Raw genomic sequence first — 5,772 nt, forward strand, 5'->3', positions numbered from 1 at the left:
GAACCCATCCATTGAAGACCAGCAAGGCCAAACAACCAGATCCATGCTCGTGTTTAGAAAAACAAACTCCAACTCATTTTTCTTCCTCCATGCACACGTGGGTATCCTGGGCGACCCAGAGCACGACCCAGAGCACGAGCACCATATCGTCAGCACTCTCTAGGTTCCTTCGTAGGTGACCTAGCGCTTCAATCATAGGCCACTTCCTTGGTCCCTCATCCACCGTATCGGAAGCTCACCATTTTAACCGAACCGAGGTTGGTCAAGACCTCGACCGATCTTACCACGCTAGACGTCCTTCTCTTTGACTCTCTGTCAGCTGTTGTTGCAACAATTTCACTTAGGTCCCCATGACCTCATTCCACAAGATAGTCAAAATGCATCCCCTAGCATACTTGACGTAAAACAATCTTTTAAAAAAATAGGTTTCCCATACAAAATATAGTTCCAGACATAATTCCTATCTTTCCTCATTCATTACACATCCTTTCACATCCTTCCTCATCATTTCTTACCATTACACTTCATTTCTCATCATTCCATATCATTTCTCATCATCCCACATTTTTCTACATCAATTCATTTCACATCAATTCACATCCACTCTCATCATCTCACATCGATTCACATCCATTCACATCATTCCCACATTCATTCACATCATCTCACATCATTTCACATCCATTCACATCCACTCTTATTATCTCACATCATTTCACATCCACTCACATCATCTCACATCAATTCACATCCATTCACATCATCTCACATCAATTCACTATTGAGATATCGAGCTCATCTAGTGAGGCGGTGGACATTGATGACCCACCTGGGGGATAGGCCCCACACTTACACCATTGGCATGGTTGATGAGATCATGGGTGATATGCGGCCAGTGGGATGACAGGCTGTGTGTGACACCCATTCTAGAGACTGGCATAGTTATAGCGCCAGCTCATTTAGTTGGGTTCACACTATAGAGAACCCTAGTATGTATTTGGTTGAGTACCTTTTCATATGGTGTGTACTCTTATCTTTGTATATGGTGTGTTGAGTGTTGTGAAGAAGAAGAAGAAGATTTTCAGCCTCTCACCTTGTGTGTTCTCTTTTAGGGTTTTGTGAGTGTGTGTGTGTGCTTGCAAGAGCTCAAGCTCTCTTCTCCCCTTGAATCTTTTCATGGTATCAGAGCCTAGTTCATGCTAAGGGCTGAGCTGCAAGAAAGAGAAGCACAGGAAGCGGTACGAGGGTAAGAGCTTCAACTACTCTTCCTTATGTGTGTTGGAGACTACACCCTTGTCAGGAGCTCTATAGGAGGCACCGGCAAATGATCTCTGATCAAGGAGCTTTCTTCGTGGGAGAAATGCTATAGGGCAAAAACACAGTCCTATCGGGGACAACGTTTTTCGGGCCGAAAACACATTTCGGGCGCGTTAGGACCTCTATTTTGAGAAAGCAGGTAATTTCGAGCACTACGGGTAAGTCATCGTTTTTATTTTGAGAAAGCAGGTAATTTCCAGCACTGCGGGTAAGTCATCGTTTCTATGCAGAACTCTATTTTAAGAACTGTAGGAAGACAGATTGGTTGTGCAGACATTGTGTGTGCTGCAAGGAGGTCAACAGTTGCCATTGGGTGTATGTATGCACATTGAGGTCACTGGTTGTGACATTTGAGTGTAGTACAGTACGACTGCAGAAAATACAGCAGTTTGTGCAGGACAAACTAGAGTGTTATTTTTGGTAAATTTGTGTGTATGGCAAGATGTTAAATGATAGCATAAACAAGATTGTTGTTGAGAAGCTTGATAAGAACAATTTCCATGCCTGGAGGTTCAGGTTGACAAATTTCTTGATGGGAAGAAAGGGTTACTGTGGGACTACATAGAAGGTGAGCATGAAGAGGCACCGGAGATACCGGAGATACCGAAGATCAATCCAACTGCCGTAGATGTGAAAGACTTCAAGGATTGGAACCAAGGAGCCAGAAAAGTTATGTATTGGCTCTCTATCAGTATATAAGACACCATGATTGGGCACATACAGGATGCCAAGTCCCCTAAGGAGGCATGGGACACCTTGGTAAAACTCTACGAAACGAATACCAAGGCGCACGAAAGATACAGTTGAAGAATGAACTTCATACTGTGGAGAAAAAGAGTATGTCTCTGAATGACTATGCATTGAAGATCAAGGGTATTGTGGAATCCCTTGCATTCATTTGGCGTTTCAGTAGATGATGATGATAAGGTAAAAGTCTGTCTACGTGGTCTCGAGCCACAATACAAGGCATTCAAGACGTCTATTCAGACTTGGGAAAACATTTCCAATTTCACAGATTTGGTGTCTATTGATTATAGAAGAGAAGAGCTTGGGTGAAGGCCAATAGTCTTCACAAAACAAAAGTTCAGAGCAACAGGCCTTCTACATAAGTTCAGGAAGAGGACAAGGTAGGAGGCCGTGGACGCGGCCAAGGAGGTGGCCGAACAGGTAATCAGAATTATGGCCAGCAGCAACAACAACAACAGTCCCAGAATTCACAACAACAACAACACACAGGTGGAAGAGGCCAATTCAAGGGCAGGGGGAGTCAAAGAGGTCATGGAAATTGGCAAAGGCAGTATAATGATACACATGGATGCTTTTATTGTGGTAAGCCTGGATATGTGCAGGTAGATTGTTATAAGAAGCAGGCTGACATGCAAAATGGAAAATTGCAGCAAAACAATGCACTAGCATCACTCTCAACAATGTAAGGTCTCCTAGGATCTGGCAAAGCTAACACAGGAGCATCTCGAAGGTTATTTTTCAAAATTTTGAAAGCCTCCTATAGCTTATCATTCCAACCAATTGGAGAATTGGACTTTTTATTTTTACCTTCAAGAAGATTGGTAAAAGGTACAGTTAACTTCTAATAATCCTTAACAGAGAAGAAATACCACAAAACCTAAGAAAGATCTTAGCTATTTGACCATACAGGGAATTGGCCATTCCAAAACCTCCAAATCTATACTCAAGCCATCCCGAGAGATCTTATGACCTAAATATAACAATTCCTTTTTAAAGAAATCACACTTGAATAATTTACAATACATTTTTTTCTTCCTAAGCCTTCCTAGAACCTCTTTAAGATGACTCTCATGCTCATCCAAAGTTTTGCTGTATATCAAAATATCATCTAAGAAAACTACCACACATTTTCCTAACAGATCTCGAAATATATCATTCATCATCTGTTGGAAAGTTGCTGGTGCATTAGTGAGACCAAAGGGTAACACTAAAAATTCATAATGGCCATATCTTGTCCTAAAAGCAGTTTTAGGAACATCTTCCTTTGCTATACGGATCTCATGATAACCGTTCGCAAGTCAAGCTTTGTAAAATACTTAGCTCCATGCAACCTATCAATAAGATCATCTGATCTAGGTAATGGGTATCTATTTTTAATTGTAACCTTATTAAGACGTTTATAATCAATACACATCCTCCAGGTACCTTGATCCTTTTTCTTAACCAGGAGAACTAGTGCACCCCAAGGAGACTTACTTGGTCTAATTTGACCCATCCTCAAATATTCAGCTAGTTGTTTGGCTACCTCATCCTCCTCTGATTGGCTAAGCTGATACGGAGGAAAACTAACAGGTTCTGCCCCTGGTACTAGCTCTATTTTATGGTCCAACTCTTGTTTAGGAGGTAATCCATGAGGCAATTCATTAGGAAATACATCTTGAAATTTGCTTTTAATGGAACTTAACACTTTACGTTCCCAAACATCTAAAGAAACAGTGTTTGCATCAAAATGAATACACGAAGACACTGGATCCATAACCAACTGGAAAAGTTCATAGTTAAAAATATCTTCCATTAATTCAACTCATTGATAAAAGTTTCCTTGGGTACAACAATGTTTCCTTTAAGAATTACAAGGTTTCCATTGTGATGGAAAGACATCAAATGTTTGACCCAATCAATTGAAAAATTCTTATTTTTGCTATGAAACCATTCCATTCCCAAAATTATATCCACATGACCCAAGCTCATGACATGGAAATCAAGCCTATCTGAGTACAATTGGATGTCTAATGGTAGTTTTGACACCTTCTTGTCCCAAAATTTGACTTGTCCTCCAGCCATCCTAGACTTGTACATGTGATCATTCTGCATGGTTTCCAGCTTCATGTTCTATACCATAATATTGTCAATAAAATTGTGAGTACTACCAAGATCAAACAAAATATGAACCTGATGTCCTTTCACTAATCCATAAACATGAAATACTTTGTTTGGACCATAAACATCTTTACTGAAAGTACAATCTGAACATTGGGTTCCTTCAAGATATAAAATACTGACTTCAGAGAATTTACCTTGAAGTTCTGTAATGTGTATAGATTTCTTTGGAATAAACTTTTTTCGGTGCTGCCTTTTGACCAGGCGCCAAAGTTGTTGTAACTCCATTCAAAGGACAAAATTTCTTTGTATGCCCTTTCTCTTTGCACTTAAAGCATGTGAGTTTTTCGTTTTACAAACTTTGGTTTTTTGCTGGCACTGTCACCATTTTTTAGTTTCGGTGTGAAAACCAATTTCCTTTTCTGTCCACTGCTTGTAAAAAAATTTATAAGGGGCGGGGGGGTTTCCACCAGGGGCTGCTGTGCCCACCCCCCCCCCCCCCGCCTGCGCGTAGAAATGATAGAGAGGGACATGTAAAAAAATTTATAAGGGGCAGGGGGGTTTCCACCAGGGGCTGCTGTGCCCACCCCCCCCCCCCACCTGCGCGTAGAAATGATAGAGAGGGACATGATGAAATCATCTCATCATCTCCCCTCACTCTTCTCTCCTCTCCAACTTCTCCACTCCATTCTCTCTCCACCCTCTCCTTCTCTATTAGAGAGAAGGATGATTAAGATTTAATTAAATATTTATTAATTATAATTAAAGTTTAATTATTATGATTAATATTTAATCAAATCATGCCTGTTAAAGGCGTTCACACGCACGAGAGAGAAATAGAAGAAAACATTCAGATTTTGGGGAAGAGAAGAACTTTACAGGCATGGGAGAGAACCAATGCATTAGTTGACTACCCCACATTGCTTTTCACTAAAAAATTGGTAGAAAATCGAAAACATACCGGCAAAAAACCCGTAAAATGCATTAAAAATACATTTTTTACCATAAAAATGCTCAAAATTTTCTAAAAATTAGGAAAAAATTCCTTAAAATTCTAGAAATTTAGGGACTCCATTCTCCTAAAAATATCCACAGTAAAACATGTGGTATTTTGGTAAACATTTCTATTAATTCTTATTTTAAACTATAAAAAAATAGCATTAAACTCACGGAATTCCCCCGCAACGTCGATTCATCCATTGAATAGTAGTAACACGTGTTCCAATCGCCATATCATCAATCCACGTGCAAAATCACCAAAACAAATCAATAAAATAATATTTTTATTTAGTAAATATAAAAATTTACTTTTAAAAAAATGCCAAAAGTTGGAATAAGAAAGAAAAAAAAACAATTAACTAGAGATTGCTCTGATACCACTGTTAAAACCCTAAGATCTCTCTAGATAATCAACATGCATAAAGCAGGCATAAACTCTACCACACCCAACCACCCCTGAGCCCAAGGGTTGCACACATGAAATATAATGAAGTACCACATACCTTAACCTTGGTGTCCCATACCACCAAGAGGTATGACTCCAATCCAATAGCACTCAGCTCTATAGTGAAATGGTAAGAATGTAGATACAATCCTCTACACAAGAGA

The sequence above is a fragment of the Cibotium barometz genome, chromosome 28 (assembly GCF_041138505.1).
Source record: "Cibotium barometz isolate CiBa-2024 chromosome 28, ASM4113850v1, whole genome shotgun sequence".
Taxonomy (NCBI): Eukaryota; Viridiplantae; Streptophyta; class Polypodiopsida; order Cyatheales; family Cibotiaceae; genus Cibotium; species Cibotium barometz.